The 21,906-nt window shown below is 43.5% G+C and overlaps 1 protein-coding gene across 3 annotated transcripts in view; it reads right to left on the reverse strand.

The window, feature by feature from the left end:
- Positions 1-21,906, reverse strand: part of HPGD (15-hydroxyprostaglandin dehydrogenase) — a 115,190-nt gene that overhangs the window by 82,928 nt on the left and 10,356 nt on the right. Inside the window, exon 1 of one of the 3 annotated variants that reach the window (XM_053254789.1) lies at positions 20,747-20,841. The exons of 1 other annotated variant lie outside the window; for it this stretch is intronic. The gene's annotated coding sequence lies outside the window, so the exon portion shown is untranslated. Of the gene's footprint in view, positions 1-17,673; positions 17,733-20,746; positions 20,842-21,906 lie in introns of those variants that run through there. One more of the 3 variants, XM_053254792.1, reaches the window with a different exon arrangement.

Here is a 21,906-nt window from a genome sequence, read left to right on the forward strand (position 1 = left end):
ATCTTTTTACAACAGCTGATTAGGTGGTCCACTGTTTCATCTGCTTCTTTACAAAGGCGACACTTGCTGTTTGTTGTGGATTTTTCTACTTTTGCTCTTATTGCATTTGTTCTTAGTGCCTGTTCTTGCGCAGCCAGTATTAAACCCTCTGTTTCTTTCTTCAAGGTACCATTCTTAAGCCATTGCCAGGTCTTGGTGATGTCTGATTTCCCACTTATATTGTGCAAATATTGACCATGCAGGGGCTTATTTCTCCATCTTTCAGCTCGGTTCTTGACTTGTTCTTTCTTGTAGGCCTGCTTTGTTTCATTGGTGTTGAATAGTTTCGTGTTATTGACCATTTGAAGTGCATCTTCTTCACTGTCCTTGATATATTCTTCAAGGCCTCTTTTCTCCTCCTCTACTGTTTGATGGACTTGCAGCATTCCTCTTCCACCTGAGCTGCGAGGGAGGTAGAGCCTATCGACATCACTGCGGGGGTGCAGAGCATGATTGATGGTCATTATTTTCCTGGTCTTACAATCCAGCGTCTCTAGCTCTGCCTGGGTCCAGTCTATTATTCCTGCAGTGTATCTGATAACAGGTATAGCGCAGGTGTTGATGGCTTGTATGGTGTTCCCGCCATTGAGTTTGGACTTCAGGATTTTTCTAACTTTCCTGATGTATTCACTTCCAATTTTTCTTTTAACTTCAGTGTGTGCGATGTTATCAGCCTGGAGAATGCCCAAGTATTTGTAATGTTCTTTCTCTTCCAGGTTCTTGATCTTGCTTCCATTGGGCAATTCTATTCCTTCTATTTTTCTTATTTTCCCTCTGTTCATTATTAATGCAGCACACTTGTCTAGTCCAAACTCCATTGCTATATCGCTACTGAATATACGGACAGTGTTTACAAGTGATTCAATTTCTGACTGGGACTTTCCATACAACTTCAGAACATCCATGTACAGCAGATGGTTGATTTTACTTGATGTTTTAGATGTTTGGTATCCAAGGCCTGTTTTGTTTAGTATTTGTGAAAGTGGGGTCATGGTGATTACAAACAACAGAGGGGATAGTGAGTCCCCTTGGAAAATGCCTCTTCTAATGCTAACCTGTCCAAGTGTCTCGCCATTGATTGTTAACTGTGTACTCCACATGCTCATTTCTTTTTAAATAAATATCTGAATGTTTTTGCTGACACCAGTTGTTTCTAAACATTTTAGTATCCATGTGTGAGGCAATGAATCGAAGGCTTTCTTGTAGTCAATCCATGCAACACTTAGATTTGTTTTTCTTCTCTTGCAGTTTTCTAAATCATTTTGCCAATCAGCAGCTGGTCTTTTGTGCCTCTGGTGTTCGGGCAATTTCCTTTCTGTTCAACTGGAAGCTGTTTGTTAGTTAATAAGTGTTGCATCACTTCATCTGCTATTATTCCAGTTAATAATTTGAACATGGTTGGCAGGCAAGTTATAGGTCTATAATTACTTGGAACTGAACCTATTGCTGGGTCTTTCATGATGATATGAGTTTTCCCAGTTGTTAGCCATTGTTCAATATCACCTCCTTGCAAAATGTGGTTGAACTGTTTTGATAGTTGTTTATGAAGGCTTGTTAAGTGTTTAAGCCAAAAGCCATGCAGTTCATCGTCGCCTGGAGCAGTCCAATTTTTAATTTTCTTTGCTCTTTCACTTATTAATTCTGGTGTTATTATTAGATCTTGCATTTGTTGGTTACATTTTTTGACATCTTTCATCCAGCCTGCTTTTTTATTATAATCTATTGGATTGTCCCATAATTGCACTCTTTCTTCTTTATTTGGTGTTTCTAGGTTTCTTGCAGTTTCTCCTTCTATGCTTTGGTAGAAACGTCTCTGATTTGACTGGAATTGGAGATTCTGCCTGTGTTGTGTAATTCTGGTTTCATACCTGCTAATCTTCTTTGACACTGCTGTTATTTGCTGCTTTATTATTTTCAGGACTTCTCTAATTTTCCTTGAATCTAGGTGGTATTTTTGGATCAGATACTGTTTGGTGTTTTCATTCTTCAGCTTCTTGTCTTTCATATCTTTCAATTTACGAGCATCTGATCTAAGCCTGGAGATTTTATTTTCTAATCTAATCTTCCATTTAGGTGATGTACTGCTTTCTTTTTTTACAGGTCCACTGATCTTATATCCGAGCTCTTGTTGTTATTGTTGCTACACTGTACATTAGTTGGTTTGTTTCTTGCAAATTATTGGTTGTTATCTCTGCAAGTGCAGCATTGACATCTTTTAATGCCTGAGCAAGTTGTTTTTTGGCAACTGTTTTTAGAGCTGGAAGTTGAATCCTTGTGGTTGTAGAACTGGAAGTCGAATCCTGGTGGTTGTAATCCTGGTGGTTATTGCACATGCAATAACATGTGCTCAGTTATTTTTTGCTTTAGTTCTTGTTGCTTTTCTGTTAAACGGCATTTGGGTTTTTGAGGTGAAGGCAAAGGGGTGGTTGCCTGGTTTTGATTTTGAAACAGTTCAGTAACAGTGGCATCCTCTATTTCCAACACCTGCTCCACCTGCGCCTGAGCAACTTCTTCAATTGGTGGTAATTCTTCTTCCATATCTTGAGCCTGTGTTGCTCTTTGCAGTTCTTCCATATCAACTCCTGTGAATACTTTATTTCTTATTATGTATCTTCTCTGGTCTGCTAGCCTTTGTTCTGTTATTTCTGTATCTGGATGCTTCTCTTTCCAAATTTGGTACATTCTTTTAAAATAACCTCTTCTAGTTGGACTAGACTTGTAATAGCAGTTCATTATTTCCTTGTTGGCATTTTTCGTATATTTTTTTCGGTTAAGTGACGTTTCTTCCAGTAACTTTGCTGTCTTCAGCCCCGGTTGCTCAACTGAAGATCCTGAGTCCTGTTGCCCACTTGCCACCAGATGTCCAGGGACTATAGCACCTGGCGCGGTCCTTGTTGACCCGGGCGACGACCGATCTGGTATAGATTTATTAAAGTTACGTCTCACCATATTGTTGATGGGAGAGGCACTCTTTGTCTGGCTCCTCTGGTGAGACCTGTCCAGTATGGTTGGACCTCTGGCATATTATTATTATTATTATTATTATTATTATTATTATTATTATTATTATTTCTTGTTTACACAGTCAGACAGGTGTTATTGACTGTTTTATTTTATCCAGACATCGAGTCCTTCCCAAGGACCTGGGATGCCAGAATTTTATTGTCAATTGTTATAGATATCGTCGCAGAATATAGGCTGTTCCCAGTAAAGCTGCTTTTTGTAATTGGCTGATGGTGATTTCTGTGGCCCCTATGGTGTTGAGGTGCTCTTCAAGGTCTTTTGGAACTGCACCCAGGGCGCCAATTACCACTGGGATTATTTGGGTCTTCTTTTGCCACAGCCTTTCAATTTCAATTTGTAGATCTTTGTATTTGGTGATTTTTCCTATTTCTTTTTCTTCTATTCTGCTATCCCCTGGTATTGCTATGTCGATTATTTTGACTTGTTTTTCTTTCTTCTCGACTACAGTGATATCTGGTGTATTGTGTGGCAGATGTTTTTCTGTTTGTAGTTAGAAGTCCCATAATATTTTTATATCTTCATTTTCTACCACTTTTTCAGTTTTATGGTCCCACCAATGTTTGGCTACAGGTAATAATAATAATAATAATAATAATAATAATAATAATAATAATAATAATTTGATTTCTATACCGCCCTTCCAAAAATGGCTCAGGGCGGTTTACACAGAGAAATAATAAATAAATAAATAAATAAATAAATAAATAAATAAATAAATAAATAAATAAGATGGATCCCTGTCCCCAAAGGGCTCACAATCTAAAAAGAAACATAAGATAGACACCAGCAACCATCACTGGAGGTACTGTGCTGGGGGTGGATAGGGCCAGTTGCTCTCCCCCTGCTAAATGAAGAGAATCACCTCATTAAAAGGTGCCTCTTTGCCAAGTTAGCAGGGAGCAATAACAAACAGGTACAGATATCTAGGTCAAGGTTGTTCACAGTAGGGCTGGTCACCACAGATGTTGTTTCCAGCACAGAGCCAGCTTTCAGGCTGCTTTAAATAGGCAGTGTGGTGAGAGCCCCACCCATCACTGCAGCTGGGCCTTGTCAGGGAGATGCAGCCAGGCCAGAGCTGGGACACCTGTTCCTTCTGGCCAGCCTCTCTGACCTACAGCATCCCTCCCTCTGAGCCTGTACTCTGGCCTAGTGTCGCTGCTGGGGATCTGGGGCAGGCACCTCGACTTCAGCGGCCTCAGAGGCTTCATCAGGAGGAGGGAGAGAAGGAGGCAGAGCGGCCTGCAAGCCTGTCAGCTCTGGCTCTTCTGAGTCGACTGGAGTTTCAGCCTGCTCCCCCTGCTCTGGGTCTTCATCTGAGGAATCCTCCTACACGACCCCTATGGGAGTCATCACAGTTTTGCTACTGTTCTGCTCAGTAGTAAAACTGGACTAATAAAGCCAAGCCTGGTCCTTCCCACACATGAGAACCACCAGGATCATCCCAATCCCAGCGGTGACTCAGTGGCAAACCTGCCAAGCCAACCACCCTCCTAAATGAGGTCAAGAGAGCAAGCATTCCCTTACCCTGTTTTTGCAATTGTCTGCCAGCCCCGGCTGTGGAGCTCCTGGCTGGCTTAAGGGAGGGGGGTCTCCATAAGTGCGGGGTCCTCGCACCGTGCATTTTGGGGGTTCTGGGAGGTGGGGCGATCTCCACCCTACCTGAGGCAGATTCACGTCTGGGTGCATGATCTCCGCACCTAGACTCTCCACGAGGATCATCTGTGGGGAGATAAGCTTTTTAAGGCTTCCTCCCCACTGACCCTGTAGCCCTTTCTAACCGATTGTGGGAAAAGGCTCAATGTATTTGACCCATTAGAGCACAACAGAGCCCAATAGTTTCCTTCTCACAAATATGCACATATATACTTTTTATTATTATTTAAAGAAAGCCTTATTTCTCCCTTTCTCACAATATAAACATTTCTGGGATATGTCCTTAGGAACATAGGAACATAGCAGTTACTTGGGAGTAAGCCCGAATGAGGCTTTACTTCATTAAGGCTTTACTTGGAATAAACTATATAGAATTGGCTGCAGTTCTTGGCAACATATACTTGAGGGGAATCCTTTATCAGATTTGAAAATTAAGCTATATAAATTACCAACCTGTCCATTCAGTGCTGAGTACCAGCTCTTTAAATACTACTACCAAAGAAATAAAAATAAAAAGCTAAAACACAAAATATTCAACCAACACACAAAACCTGGCATAAGTGGTAGAGCTACTTGACTGTTTTGGACTGGTCTGGTTTCCAAGCTGTGCCTGTGAGGTTGCCCGTAAAGAGAAGGCAATAATCTCAGAATTCTTAAAACAACTAACATTTCTGTATTTAAGACACACATTTCAGACAAGATAAGTCTGAAGTTGTCCAATTAATAATTCCAGTGAAATCTCACATGTTTCACCCTAACCCTTCTGGAGGGTGGTTGCTGTTGGACCCTACGTTGGCCTCTTCAGACAACAAGGATTTCTCTTTATGAGGGACACAACAAAAAGGAATCAGGCAGGACAGATCCAGTAGCTGTTAGATATGTTATACATTTAATAGGGAAACTATGGTACAGATAACTGAATGTGAAGCTCTGATGTAGCAATTAAAAGCATTGCATCTAGTTGCGAAAATCCTGGTTTATTGAGCCATATGGCACAATATTTCCACAGTGTGACATTTTGTGGTAAGACTGTAAGCATTTTCATCTCCTACAGGATTAAACATCTTACAGGAAAATGTTTGTGATGATACTATAATCTAAATAGTGGTTTTTTAATGATGCCTGAAAATGTGTGGACACAGTTTCAACGTGCACTTTATATCATGTATCATGAACAGAGTTTATGAATCAACCAAGGGCAGCTAAAAATTGTGGACATCCTCCTTTGTCCTTTCTGCAAATTTAGTATAATGAATAAATTCTCCACAGTTGCTTTTCTGAGGTTATAGCTGCTTTCTATGCACACATGTAATGCAATCTTGTAAATTATTTTGCAATCTTGTAAATTATTTATTTGGAAGCCATAACTCCCTCCCTCTCTTTCACACTCAAAAGAGAGGAGAGAGTAAGAGAAAGATAAGGGAGCTAGCAACAGGCTTTGTTAAAGTCCCAGAAGAAGGGGTGTGTGTGTGTGTGTGTGTGTGTGTGTTGTGTGTGTGCTATTTGTTTGCTTGTTAATAAAAGAATTACCCAGAGAAGGTGCCAGTCCACTTTTCCATCCCCTTCTCTAGATGTTGCCAAGATTTGCTAGTGACATTTTTTTAAGGAAAGGAAAAGGGCTTCCAGTACAAAGATCCCTGATCCCTCTCATTTTGCGCAAAGATCTCCAAAGAGTCTGCTCAACGTGTTCCGAGAAAGGATCTGGGGAAAGCAAATGACTGGGCTGGCCTTGTTTGCTCGCTATTGATCAGAATAAGTGCCTGCAAGATCTTCTTGTTGGGGTTTGTGATAATTTAACAAAGTGTCAAGGAAGCTACCATTCCAGTTACAGAATGTGGAGTTTAGTTGTTGCAGCTATTTAAGAAACACACATGGAGATCATTGTAGAGTCTAAACTAAATTGATTTATTGGTGAAGTATATTGAAATAGGAAAGACCTAATCCTATCTATCAGCTACATAATGAATAGGTAGGGAGAGAGGGAGAGAGATGTTTCCATCTTCCCTCTAGGAGGAAAGGAAGAGGACTGACTCACTACAGGAACTACCTGAGGAGTAAAAGATAGAGTTATAGAGTAGAGGCAAGCAGGGACAAGTAAGGAGACACTCACTAACTACCTCTGCTCCCTGTGCCCCTAGTGATCATTAGGATAGTCAGTGCAAAACATTAATGCACTGGAACACCATCTCCAACAATTCTGACTTCTGATTGGTTGAGGGCAGGGCTAGCCCTTGCCCACCTTTAGGGAAAAAGAAAAGAAAAGGAGGGCACATTCTGATGGGGCTCAGGCACTAACATCATCTCCAACAATTCTGACTTCTGATTGGTTGGGGGCATGGCTAGCCCCTGCCCACCGTTAGGGAAAAAGAAAAGAAAAGAAGGGCACATTCTGATTTGGGTGCAGGCACTGAATATGCAATTTGGGTCTTGACTAATTATGGTAATTACTTCATTTGTAGACATTTCCTACCTCCAAACACCCTAGGAGGTAGGAAATTGTTTTTAAAAGGAATTTAGAAAAAAGTGCATGAACCAGCACTATCTACTGGCAAGCAATGGAAATGCAAGAGCAAAATTCAAGCAAGAGAGTCAGACCCAGAGAACGAAAGACAGAGAAGAAGAGATGGAATGTTTAGGGAGAGAATGGGGTGCAAGAATGTGGAGCTGGCAAGAAGATAGGCAATTCCCCCTCTGCTCCAAATGAGGAGCCATCTCTATCTGTATCTATGAATCCATGCTGCACACTATGCTACTCAAATAAAGCTGTATAAAAGTGACTGCAGATTTGCGACTTGCTTTCATTATTATTAGTGGCTGATATGCCCCGCAGCTTATAAGGGCAAAACAAGAGCTCCAGCCTCACAAGAAACCAGTAAACTAATTGTGTGCAAGGCTTGCCTCGCTCCTGCAGTGTGCAGAGAGGGAGGGGGAAAGATGATGTGATTTTTGCTTCTCTCCCCTTCCATTTTTGCTGTTTGCCCCTGTACCCAGAAGTGCTCCATGCAACCTGGAAGTAGTCTCTGAAGGCAGTACAATCCTCAGGGATCTACTTCCCATGTTGCTTGGAACACTTCCAGAGGAAGGAGGGATTGGTGAAAATTGCTGTCCATACAAGCACCAACACTTGTGAAGTGTTGACACATCTGAAGCCCTTTTTGCTCCCAGGGATATGTCCATGAAAGATGTGCAGCCCTTATGGACATATTTCTGGATGTGAAAAGGACTTCTGTAGGGAGAGGAGACAAGTGGAAATCAGTCCCCCTCCTCATGTGCTGCAGCTGCAAGGCACAGTTAGTTTATCGGCTCTTTGCTAGAGCAGAACTCTTGCTCCACCCTCATAAGGCTGTGGGGTATGTCAAACAGGTTTTTAAATCAATAAAAGAGATGGGTCTAGGGAGAGTTGGGAAAAGGATAAGCCAAAAGGTAGGACATTTTAATATAGTTAGTGTAAATTACCCTAAGCCTATAGGATAGGGCATGTTATTTATTTAAGTACATTATATTAATTTTGGAAGTAATGAGATGTTTTATGCTGTAGGGTTTCATTCTTATTTTACCCTGTTTGTATACCACTTTCTTCTGTTTTTGTTATTGCATTTTATTGTTTATCTTATATCTTTTTTTTTTTTAAACAACCTTATGCACCTACCTTATATTGAGTCAGACCACTAGCCCAGTATTGTCTGCTCTGCTTGACAGCAGCTCTTCAGGATGTTAGAAAGAGCTTTTTCTCAGCCTTTACTCCCCAAAGCCTTTAACTGGAGATGCCAGGAACTGAATCTGGACTTTGTTTAATTGCAAAGCAGGTGCTGGGCCACTGAGTTATGCACATTTGGTTATGCAATGGAACACCTTGCAAATCGTGTATGTAAACTGAAAGCCAGGATACAAAGGTCTGAAGTAAATAAAGGAACCGTAAACAATAAAGTATGTTATTTTGGTAAAAGTTAATTCCAAATTGACTTCCTTCTGTGTAATGGTTTTTATCTGAAGGAGCACATGGCAGGATCGATGCATTCAGAAGGGGTTTAAACTTAATTTAGTCAATCACAACTGCTCCTCACAGCATCAGAAGCTACTTCTGAGAACTGAGATGGTGTTGGAAGCTGCTTTTGTTGGAGATGGACTTCCAGTGCATCGACCTTTTGCACCAACTGTCCTAATGACCACTAGGGGCATTGGGAGTAGAGACAGTGAGTAAGGGTCTCCCTATCTGTCCCTACTCTATGACCCCTGAACTGACTCTGCAGCACTTCCTGTGCTGAGTCACGATCCTTCCTTTCCTCCTAGAGAGCAGATGGAAACATCTCTCTCTCTCTCCTTACCTATCCACTATGTAGTCCTTTAGATTAGATATAGGTCTTTCCTATCCAAGTGTATTTAACCAATAAATATTTAGTATTTAGTTCTACAAGGATCTCCATGTGTTTTCTCTAAACAGCTGCAATATCCAAACCACCCTCTCCTACCTACTCTGTAACTGGAGTGTGTGCTCATTCCTTAGTGCTCTGCTGTTTTATCTATTGTGGGTAAAAATCAACAACCTCTAACACTTTGGCATGATGTGAATGAAGTGCTGTTGAACAAGGGGACTGGGTGCAAATGTCCCTGGACCTCTGAAGGAGGGGGTCCTTTGGCTGGGTAACAGCTTGCTCTTTGCTCTGGAAGTATGACTATCAGCTTTTCCAGTAAAGAGTTAAGTCCCAGTTGGGATTCACCCCCAAGAATGCCCACTGGAAGTTTGTAGCATTTGGAAGAAGTTCAGTGAGACCTCCATGGCAGGGGCGTAACTATAATAGGGCAAGGGGAGACAGTTGTCTGTGGGCCCACTGCCTTGGGGTCCCCCCAGAGGCAAGTCACATGACTGACTCACCCGGGTGGGTGCACAGCTGGGCCGCACCCACCCGGGCCGCACCCGCCCGGGCTTCCTTCAGTTGTATTCATCCTCCGAAATCTATGTGAATGTTAAGACCTGGAGCTACTAGAACAGCATGTCTTTCTCTAGTACCATTAAATGACTTGCATCCTCCACAATTTACAAAACCTTTAAAAAGATAATTTAGGATGATGTTCTATTGTGGCACATAGGTATATATATCTATATATCTATATATCTCTATCTCTGTCTATTACTATGCTTTTTGTTACCACTATTCAGCCTCATTTAAGATTTCTTTACTTCATGAGTTGAGCTTCAGAGAGGGGGAGCATTTTAAAATCTTGTCTCTGGGCCCACTCCAACCTTGCTACACCCCTGCTCCAAGGCCTTTGCTCATCAGTGAAGGCGGACCAGTGAGGTGTGGATAGAGAGGGCAGACCTTGAAAGACTTGGTGAACCTTATATAAGTTGAGCAGTTCCTTGTGCAACTTCCATCTTCCCTCTATGAACAGCTGTTCAGTCGAGGTCCATGGACTATTACGGAAGCAGGTGAGTTGGCTGAAAGGTTCACTGAGGCCAGGTTGAGATCTAAGTCTACTCTTAGCCTACCCTTGAGACTCTCCTTCATGAGTCTGGAGGAGCTTCTCCTCACCTAAAGACCATCCTGCAGATAAATTTCCCCCACAATGCTTTAGGTGTGTGTGTGGGGCAGTTCCAAAGAGACTGATCACCACTGATTAACATTGCTCCCTTTGTCAATCTAGCCCGCGGAACTTCTTTTCTGTACCACAGCATAGTTCCCAATCCCAACACCTAACCTGTAAGGTAGGTTAGGCTGAGAGAGTGTCTTGGCCAAGGTCACCCAATGAGTTTTATGGCTGAATGGGGATTTGACCTGGGTCTCACAGGATCTAATCTGACATTCTAACCACTACACCACACTGGCTGTCTTGGTGGGGAGTAGTGTAGAAGCAGATAGCTCTCCAAGAAGCAGAGATGAACTATGAGTTCATACTGCCATTCTGAATTCTTTGGAGGAGAAAAGTGGGGTAGGAAAAGGTTAAATACATAAAATACAGGGAAATGGTTTTGTGAACTATACCTGGTTCTGCACTCTGTACATGCTCAGAGGGAAAGAGGCAAAGTCACATCATACACAAACTGAGTTGGTTCTTGGAGATGGTGACCATGTAGGATCTGGGCGCGCAAACAGAGATAGAGAGAGACACACTCAGAAAGTTCAATGGGCTTTATTATAAAAAGTTGCTCATCATGATAAAATAAAAACATGTTTCTGATTCAAGGTGTAGTGTAATGTGCCTAACTAACATATGTGTGTGCAATCAGTAATTACAGCTATCTAACAATCTAACAAATCCTAAATAAAACATTTAGAGAGAAGCAGAGAAAGAAGAAGGGTGGGGGGCTTAGGAAGGGGGTGGGTAGCAGTGATTAGTAAGGAGGAGGGAAGTAGGGATCCAAGGCTTGTGAAGGCAGCATATTACCCAGGACCAAAGACTTGAGAGCGGCGGATCTCTTCAGCTGAAGGAGCGAGGCTTCTTGGCTGGAGACAGGAGCGTTTGCAGTTGCTCAGATCACGGCTGAGAGCCAGAGCACCATGGCTGGGGAAGTCTTGACTTCTCACTGCGCAGTAGAAGTCACAGACAGCTCCTGTCCATGGACAGAGTTCCTGCTTGTTGCCCCGCGGCTTAGCAGCAAACTCTCAGATCCTTGTGAGCAGCTCTTGCTGTAGGCAAAAGATTGCCCATAGGCACAAGACTGCCCACTCTCTGTCCAGTAGCCTCATTCTTTATAGTGTATTTTCCTTTGATCTCTCTCTCACAGAGTCTATTCAAATCTCATCTTTTCCTGGGTCCCAAAAGGTGACAACTTGCTGCTACCTTCTGGATAATATCTTTTAATTATTCAGGATATTGGCCAGTCCAGAGAGATCTGTATCTCATCTTCTGTAAACTGTGCGCTTAGGAAGGGGGGGGCGACATTGCCCAAAGCAAATCTGCATCTCTGAGCTACAAATGGCATCTTCCCAAAAGGTGTTAAAAGTCAGGAGTTAGTGAGAGAATTAGTTCTATTTGTGTGAGACAGCAATTACATTATTTCTTGTGTACCTCTATCTAGTGTGTAATTATAACAAGAGAATATTTAAAGTAACATAAAAAGGGGTACATGTGTGAGACGAGTTAATCAATACATTTGACTAAGGCAGCCTGTCAGTGAGGTAAGAATTAAAGTCTATAGGTGTTTTCTTAGGGTGGAATTTCTATAGACAGCAACTGAATAATCCCCTTTGGGCATAGCAGAGTCATCATTGACAAAGATTAACATAAACTTCTGGCAACAGGAAAGAAGAGGTCAGCCTCTGGCCTCTTCCACAGACATTATCTGGTAGTGAGTTGCATTTTAGCATATGATTAGCTCAGGCCTAGCTTTTGTGCCTTCTTGCGTATCCATTTCACAATACAATGCTGGATCGCCTCTTCCCTCACAGGTCAGTTGAGATCTGGGCTGTCAGTTCACCTTGAGTCCAGGCCTTAAATGAACTCTTAATATAAAATGAAATCAGACACAGGCCTGAATTCCACATACTTCTGAGTTGGTACCTTTAAGTCTAAGGTTGGGGTGCTCATAACAATGGTCAAAGAGCCAATTGGTTGTGTCTTAGAGTGTGTGGCTAAGGTAGGAACATAGGAAGCTGCCATATACTGAATCAGACCATAGGTCCATCTAGCTCAGCATTGTCTACACACAGCCTGGCAAGGGCTTCTCCAAGGTTGCAGGCAGGAATCTCTCCCAGCCCTATCTTGGAGATGCCAGGGCAGAAACTTTCTAACTTCTGCTTGCAAGCATGCATGTACTCTTCCCAGAGGAGCCCCATCCTATAGTGCTCACATGCTATCTCCCATTCAAGTGCAAACCAGGGCAGACCCTGCTTAGCAAAAGGGAGAGTACTTTAGGGAGATTACTACAGATGCACAATGCATTTAGCAGTCAGCTAAAGCTCAGAACTCTTCATAATTCTTACCCAACAGAAATTGACCCTTCATCAAAAAAGCTGTCGACTTTAAAAAATATAATCACAGCAACACAGGCCACCTCCCCATTTGGTGTGTAGGCCAAAAGACCTGTCAATCCCCACTCCTAGTCCTCAACCCCACCTTGGGCACACCCTGGCATGGGAACCACACACTTACGTTTCACAGTTAATCGGTAGTGTTTGGCAATGACAAACAGGTGTATTCTCACAGGCATCAGGTGGAGAGATTTCAACAGTTGCATATTAGCAAGGAGATGTGTGGAGGAGCGTCTCTAATTTAAGCCATGTTTTCTTTTTCATTCAAAATATACAGTCACTTGGGAAGTCTTGTATAAATGTTGGCTTTTTGTTCTCCTTGGATATAATTTCCTTTTTATTTGCAAAACAAAATGCACACACAATACTGTAAACTCTGTACATGATCTTAAAGATTATTTGCAATCAGCTTTGTTCTCCAGTCTCTAGGTAAATGGTGCCAAAGAAACACCCTCTCATCTACTTTGCGGCATGCATTCTTTTGAGACCTGGATTTCACTCCATACAGATGCCTAGATATGGAAGGGCATGGCTTTCCCATTACGTTGCTTTTTGTATGGTTATTTAATTGACCCTGCTGCAGAACTGATGGATACGATTGCCAGCTCAGAGAATTCAGCTTTTGAAAGTACAAACCTGTGGTTTTCAAACCTCTAGGGCTCTGGACCCCTCTAAGAATATCAGAGCTACTGAGGTGGAGTAAATCTGAGCTCTGATGCCAAAAACAAACGAATAAGTGAATAAAAAACCTAGTCTTACTCACATCTCTGATAGTCAGTGTTCTTTATTTTTTTTAAAAAAAAAATAGTTCTCAGTTTTTAGCTTTTAAATAACTTTTAACGCGAAACTTTTTTAAAAAATGTAATTTTAATTGTCGTTTTAACCTGTGCTTTAGAATTGTTTAATGTAACTTGTTTAATTTTATTGGTCTCTTATTTTACATTTTATCTGTTCTATGAATGTTGTAAACTGCCCTGAGCGGTAGTGTACTGGAGGGGTGGGGGTATAGATATTTTAAATAAATACATAAATGATGCTGCACACCCATTGTGCTCAAGAAGGTTATGAAGCCTGTGCATACAAACACAGTAATTAACATAAGAACAGCCTTGCTGGATCAGGCCCAAGGCACATCTAGTCCAGCATCCTGTTTCTCACAGTGGCCCACCAGATGCCGCTGGAAGCCACAGACAGGAGTTGAGGGCGTGCCCTCTCTCCTGCCGTTACTCCCATGCAACTGGTAATCCTGCCTCTGAGGCTGGAGGTGGCCTGTAGCCCTCCGACTAGTAGCCATTGATAGACCTCTCCTCCATGAAGGTATCCAAACCTCTCTTAAAGCCATCCAGGTTGTTGGCTGTCACCACATTCTGTGGCAGAAAGTTCCACAAGTGGATCACGCATTGTGTGAAAAAGTACTTACGTTTGTTGGTCCTAGACCTCCTGGCAATCAATTTCATGGAGTGACTCCTGGTTCTAGTGTTAAGGGAGAGGGAAAAGAATTTCTCTCTCTCCACTTTCTCCACACCATGCATGATTTTATAGACCTCTATCATGTTTCCCTGCAGTCGTCTTTTTTCTAAACTAAAAAGCCCCAGGTGTTGTAGCCTTGCCCCATAAGAAAGGTACTCTAGGCCTCTGATCATCTTGGTTGCCCTATTCTGTACCTTTTCCAGATCTACAATGTCCTTTTTTAGATGTGGTGACCAGAATTGTATGCAGTATTCCAGGTGTGGCCGCACCATAGTTTTGTATAAGGGCATTATAATATTAGCAGTTTTATTTTCAATCTCCTTCCTAATGATCCCTAGCATGGAATTGGCCTTTTTCACAGCTGCCGCACATTCAATCAACACTTTCAATGAGCTGTCCACCACGACCCCAAGATCCCTCTCCTGGTCAGTCACCGACAGCTCAGATCCCATCAGCATATACTTGAAGTTGGGGTTCTTCATCCCAATGTGCATTGCCTTACACTTGCCAACACTGAACCACATTTGCCACTTTGTCGCCCACTAACCCAGTTTGGAAAGATCCTTTTGGAGCTCCTCACAATCCGTTTTGGATTTCACCACGAAAGAGTTTGGTATCATCTGCAAATTTGGCCACCTCGCTGCTTACCCCTGCTTCTAGATCATTTATGAATAAATTAAAAAGCACTGGTAATTCTTTAGGGCAGGCCCTAGCCTCAGATCCTTAGGTTCCTATTGAAGTGTAAGGAGTTCCAAGATATAGTAAGGCAGTTGAATATTAGCTACACACCACTGGGGTTGGTGTGGGGAGGAGGAATTTATGGTCAAGCACTGAAATGAGAACAGAGGAAGTAAAGTGATACTTTTTATTGCATGTTTTCAGACTACAAAAATATGTTTTTCATCAGGCATAGGTGCTCAGAGTTAGTGAAATCAGGGTGTTTCTTTTTATACTGTATGTTCACACTGATTTTTACTTGTCAATCCACTTTAGCGTAAAAGCTTAACAAACTGTATTAGATTATCACAATTTTTTCATTTCCCATTTTAATGAGCTGCTTGATTAAATTGAGGTGCTTTTTCTAATTGTACTCAGGGCTTGAAAAATGTGACTCGCCTGAATGTTAATGATGACACAGCTCCTAATTAAATTGGCACAACATAGTGAAACTGCTTGATTGCACCATTAGGACAGGGCTTGACTATGCCCAATAAATACACTGAGGGCAGGATGCGAAGAAATATGCGGAAGCATGTGGAAAGGCATGTGGGAGTGCCCACACAACCATGGCTTTGGCAGCATGGTTGGCAGCCAATACTGCAGTGAAATCAGGAAGCAAAGCTTTGATTAGGCATGCAGTTCTCTCTCTGGTGTGCACATCCATCTCCTTTGGAGCCTGACCAAGGTTCTAATTAGTAATGTGAAACCTTTCAGCTATCATTCTCTTAGGATGGGAATGAAACTCTGTAATATGGATATGCATGATATTCTCTGACAGGTAAGGAAAGATCGCCATCTTGTGGTTTACTTGTAGTGGTGCTGTCAAGGAGAGTAAGCTAGGAATAAAACGAAGGCATGGTCCTACATTTTCATAGAGCCATAAACAAAAAGAATATTTTTTCTAACATTTGAACTAATTTTTTTTATGGCCCATTTGTGGGCAGAGCTCTTGGAAGAAAGGTTACATGCTGCACCAACAGTTTTTAGTTTACATTTAATTTTATAGCAGGCTCTCCGATATCACAGAAATAATACATGAAGCGGCCAATAAGTCTAAGTGTTGTAGAAGCATACATTTAGTATAGTTTTAAAAACTCACTTATACTAGATAAAAATCAGACTACGGTTGTCCGACACTCAGATGCATTTTTATACAGTTCCAGTGCTGCTGCTGCATTATTTGATTAACGTAGCACCAGAGGTGTAACTAGGGTAAATAGTGCCTATGGCAAGCACTGAAATTGCGCCCCTGTCCAAACAGGAATGATGGGACTTGTAGTCAACAATATTTGGAAATAATTGTTAAAAGGAACACTGTACCATCTAAACATGGTTGTCGATCAAAACCTGAAAACATGAGCCATCTCTGTAAAAGACTTAGAACAACAGTCAGGAGTTATGCGAGGATTCCAAGTGTCATTTTCTCTGTCTCCTCTCATTCTTTTTTTTTAAAAAAACATGACTTTGTCCTAGAGGATCACCTGCCCAAATAGCCACTAGCAAAATAGGGGAAGAAGAAGGTGGTGGTGGTGGGGGGGGGGGTCTATAAACCAGTGAATGATTCTTGCCAGCCTTTGTCTTATGATGACTGTTGGCTCATGATGGGGTATATGTGCATTCACCACACCAGTGCTTACTTTTACTACTGACCAGTGCTTACACCAGTACTTACTTACCAAGAGGGAGGAGGATACATTAGTTTGCCACACTAGACAGAGGCATTTGCAACAGGAGCAGACAGCCAAGTTCTGCCAGGGCCAAAACCAGCCCCTGCCAGACTAAGAAATCATTGTCATTTGCCCCTTCCTGTCACAAGCAGTGTGCTGTTCTTTTATTATTGACTCTAACTCTCAAATATCCCAGTCATGGATGGAAAATTCAGAGTCAATTTACAAGAGACACCTTTTCTACATGGAAGTTTCTTCTGTGCAGGTGTTGTGCAGAAACCCATGTGTAGTGACCACCAGGGGCATAGCAAGGTTGGAATGGGCCAAGATGAGATTTTAAAACGGGCCCCCAGCCCCTCAAAGTCCAGGGCCTCCACACATCCCAGGCCCCCAGGGACTTAAGTCTGATATTTCAAAATAAGTATGCTGCCTGGAAATACATTTCACTGAATAGACACATGCACACTTCACAGTATATAGTGATAGACATTGAGTACTATATATTTGAGCTACTTTTAATGCCTAGAACACACTAGCAACGCTAATTATTACAATGGACCCCTCGCTGCAGATTAGCAAAGGAGACTTTCAACCATGCAGGGTGAGCCTGTGTTTGTTTTCTCAGAATTCTGAACAAATTCAGTAAAGTTTGATTCCAGGTTGTTTTTCACACCAGGCTTTTAAAGCCCTTTAACACACATCTCCTCTGGAATGGAGGTGCTGCATTCACATGTTGGCCAGATTTACCCTGAAGTCCCTGCAAGTTATTGGAGAGCAGTTCACACACAAGAAAAATACAAAAATAAATAAAAGCACCACACATGCTTCACAGTTCTCACTCAGACCTTCTGGGTTGCAAAACAACTTGAACATAAGTGCATTTATAAATGAATGAAAGAATGGATGAATAAATAAATATTTGTTCCAGAAGTTTTTGTAATTTTCTGACATGAAACAAGCCACTTACAGGCCTTAGATAGTTTTTGTTTTTAAAGCCAGCGCATATTTCAGTCTGTTTTAAATTAAATATTCAGAGACTTCTCAGTCTCGCCCCACCACCCATATCAAAGCCCTATGGCAAGCAGATCCCTATATACAGGGGTAGCCACAAAAAGGAATTCACAGCCTACCTTGCAAAAGCTGTGCTGGATGGTCTGGTCTGCTGCAGGGAGCTCTGCCAGCCTCCTTCCTGGCTTGCTGGGGCCTGCCGAGTTCAGGCTTCAGGGAGGCCTACTCGGAGGCCTCTCTGGAAGCCCCGCCCACCCGCCGATCAGCTGAGAGGCGGGGAGAGAAGAGCTCTGCAGTTTTCAGGCTGCTCCGATCCTAGGCCTCATTGCCGATCCTAGGCCGGAGCTGGAGGCAAGTGGCTGAGGGGCCCTGGGGCTGGGCAGGTGGGCAATGGGGTGGGGGTGGCAGGAACTGGCATGGCGCCCCCACCTCAGTGGCACCTAGGGCACGTGCCCTGCCTGCCCCCCCCCGTTCCGCCTATGGAATAATTACTACACACATACTGTGAGTGTGTATGTGTGTGTGTGTATAAAATGACTGCCTGTCCCCCATCTCATGTTAGAGTTGCTTGAGTCCTCATACTAAAGGCTAAGCAACCTTGGCCTTTTATCCATCTGAGATTTGTTTGGGGGGTCACTATTTTTCATCTAGATTTCACTGTGTCTGGGAGTCACTATTTTTCATCTGGTTTGTGTTTGCCCTGATTGGAAGCTATTCGTGTAAAAGTAAATCAATCTATATAAGCCACAGGTAAAGCAGACACCAGCTACAAAAGTGGAGAACAAATGCATCCTGAAGCTACAAGGGCAGCTCTGCCAGCCTATTTCAAAAATGCATACATACACAATAGAAAAATCACAGGGTTTCCAGTTATGCTTGCTGCAGCCATGAACTATTTCCTGTAACTTAGAGGACACCATGGGAAGCAAAGATGCATGAGGACACTCTCCACCTACTCCATGCCTGCTGAACAGCTGGGTAACACTCTCTGCCCGCCTTGGGTGTCCACCACTTAGTCTGGGTGTTCGTCCTAGCAAGCAACAATTTTTTTTTTAAAATTAAGATCACTCCCTTAATCCTTGCCCAATATTAATGTTACAGAGGGACATATTAATGTTACAGATACTGGCCACAATTCAGAGAAATGCCTGGTTCGCTCTCTACTTACCAAATGGGTTTGAAAAGCAGTTTCATATGCCCTAAAAAACCCCATTCATATGCCCTCAAAGAACTTCCTGGCTTCTTATGCCACTTTCGAACCTAATCCATCCCGTCTTACAGCTTAGGAGCAGGAGCTACTGACTGCTTGCTGCTAGAGGAGACACTTGGCTTAGCGCTGTTGCCAGCAGAGGTTTGGACCCCTGGGTGCCGCCGCCACAGGTGTAAGAGCAGACCCAACATGCTGGAGTGCTTAGGGTCCTTGCCCCTTCTAACAAGTGCCTTGCAGTGGGTGCAGGCAGCACGGCTGGGATCACCAGGACAAAGCTCAAAGTGATCCCATCCCACGCTGCTGGACTCTCCTGCGACACGGAGCCACTTGGGTGGTGGCGCTTCAGCTGGTTCCTTCTGGGGCATGCCACCACCACTGCCCTCAGAGCTGGCCTGGGAAGTCCCAGGGACAGGAAACACAGGGTTTTCCTCCTGGGCCTCCTCAGATGCAACCTGGGGGCCCCCACCCGCCACAGGGACCAGTGGGGAGGGTGGCAAGATATATCCAGCTGGACTGGCAGCTGGCTTCACCTGCACCACCTCCACAGCTGCCATGGGAAGAACTTCTTCCCTGGAGGCCCTCCCAGCTAACTGCTGCCCAGCCACAGGCCCTGGCATAGGACCAGGCAGATATGAGAATTCCAGCCTGTGCACCAAAGCAGGGGTGGGGGTGAATCGGGGAATAGGCCCCTGTCACTCCCCACCACTATGACCAGCAGCAACAACCCTCCCTCTGCCTCCCTCTACCTGGCACTCTTCCACCCCTCCCAGCCCTCTCTTTTGGGACTTCTTTTTAAAACCTTGACTCTAAAAAAAATTTTTCTGAAAGAATTGGGCAAGGGGCAGAAGTGGGCTCAGTGTCTCAAGGCAGGGGACACTCAGTTGGGAGAAGAGCCAGGAACAGGGGCTGAGCTGACTTCAGCGGAGTGTGCCCACCCCCTTGTTGGGAATTCTCTCTGGTAAGAGAAACCCTTTTTCATTATAGCAGAGTGCACAGAGGCACAACACAACGGAATTTAGTTAGGCATGCTAAGAATAAAGTAACTTGGAGCCAGTTCATAGTTTCAAATCAATATAAGTGGTATTTATTAGAGAACTCCATTCTTGATAGGAAAGTGAGGAGATGGGATCTCTAATCTATTGCAAGATAGAAGGAAGGGAAGGGAAGAGAGAGAGAGAGGAAGGAAGGAAGTGGCTGGAAGGAAGGAAGTGTCCCTGAGAGTAGCAATCTACATTCCAAAGGGATAGTGTCAGAACAGTAGAGAAGGGATGACCAGTGTCTTGACCCTCTAACCTCTGACTCACTAGTCTGTCCTCCTATGTCATTGAGACAAGAGAGAGCGCAAAGTCCTTCACTTCCAACACCCCCCACACCCATTGCCAATGGGTTGTGGTGCTGCTGACGCTCTGCACAGAACATGGGCTTGGACTGGAAGCAAGCTGAAAATGGGCAAAATGGGCACAGGGTGGAGGAGGCTGGAGGCTGGGAAAGCTCCAAACTTTCTTTGTTTAAAGGCTTGAGTTGGGGGCGGGGGGTAAATGAGCACAGTGAGGAGGCTAGAGTGTGTGCCCACTCAGAGCCTGTAGGCTGCTGGGCCAAGAATAAACACAAATATAGGCTGCTGGTGGACTTGTGTGGGTGGCTCAAGGCTTAGAGAATCTTAATACTAATATCTTATGGGCAAAGAGGACTGGAGGACAGGCTTCTGTTTTTTAAAAATGCAAAATAAAATCTTTGGAATGGGAAAAAAGAATTTTTTTAAAACCACGAGGCTATGCTGCGCTTCTAACCACCTACTAGTACTAGCTAACGGGCATCCCTCCCACAGAAAGGACCCCCTTTTAAACTAAACAACACACAACTTTTAAAATTTAATCGCAACCCAAACCTCCCTCCAAGCAGAAAACCCCCCAAGAACACACAATTCCAGAGATGTACGTCTGTGTGTGTGTGTGTGTGCGCTTGATTTTAAAAAGGGTACTCACTCAAGTCTAGGACTTCACCCATGTTGCGTCCAGTTGTCCTCTCTGCTGAGTCTACTCTCTTCTTCTTCAATCTTCTTCTCCTTCGTCAGTCTTCAGATTTGGAAGGGGTGGGGCTGAAGCAAAAGCCTGGAAATTTTTTTGGGGAAAGGGGTGGCTGTCCAGGTGGCCAGTGGCCACAGGGGCTCTGGGGCTGGTGGCTGGCACAGAAAGCAGGCACAGGCAGGCAGTGATTCTCTCAGAAGTAGGAAGGGGGTTAAAAAAGAATTCTCTCTTCTATATTCCTGAATTAGCAGCAGGAAAAAAAAAAGCAATGCAGCAGAAAATCCACTCCAGGCTGGCACACAGCAGGGGCAGGCAGGCAGGGTGGCAAGGCAGGCTGGGCTCAGGCTGGCAAGAGAAGGCAAGGCAATAGTCAAGGGAAAGCAAAGCTCTCTCTCTCTCTCTTTCTCCTCCCACAAGGCAGAAAGGTAGAATGGTGGCTGCTGCCTCTTTAAATCCATTCAAAAAACCCTCCTTGAACTCCCAGCACCCTTGCCCCTTCTTCGACCCTTCCCCTGGCCAATGCAGGGTCAGTCAGCAGTGGCAGGAGCCAAAAGAGCCAGTCTGGAACCAGGAGGGAATTGTCAGCAAATCAGTCCATGCTTTTGTTCACCAATCAGAAGCTTGGAAGGGTGAGAAATTCAAAATGACGTAAACGCACAAAATGGAGACTGCACGGAGATCTCCACAAAATGAAGGTCCGAAACAACAAAACATTCAGCTCCGAAATTTGGGCGATTTGTTTTGGACCCGAATCTAGCCGGGCTAGCAGAGGGGTGATTTGTTTTGTATACAAATTGCCTGAAACAGGTAGATTCTGGTACAAATCATTCTTTACCTGAATCGTATCAGACATCCCTATTGGCTATCTATATTAACCTTGTAATAAATAAATTGGGAACAAATGAAAAATCTGCCACTTGTCATATTTTTAGAAACCAAATGTTTAGCTTTTAGTGTTCATAGCTTGCAAGATTCCCCCTTTTTAGCCTACATTCCAGTAGGCTTATGTGCTCACCCAGCTGTGTGTGTGTGTGTGTGTGTGTGTGTGTGTGTGTGTGTGTGTGTGTGTTTGTTTCCGGACCAATAGGAAAGAAATTGGGTACAGTTGTAGGGACACA

The sequence above is a fragment of the Hemicordylus capensis genome, chromosome 5 (genome assembly GCF_027244095.1).
Source record: "Hemicordylus capensis ecotype Gifberg chromosome 5, rHemCap1.1.pri, whole genome shotgun sequence".
Classification (NCBI taxonomy): domain Eukaryota; kingdom Metazoa; phylum Chordata; class Lepidosauria; order Squamata; family Cordylidae; genus Hemicordylus; species Hemicordylus capensis.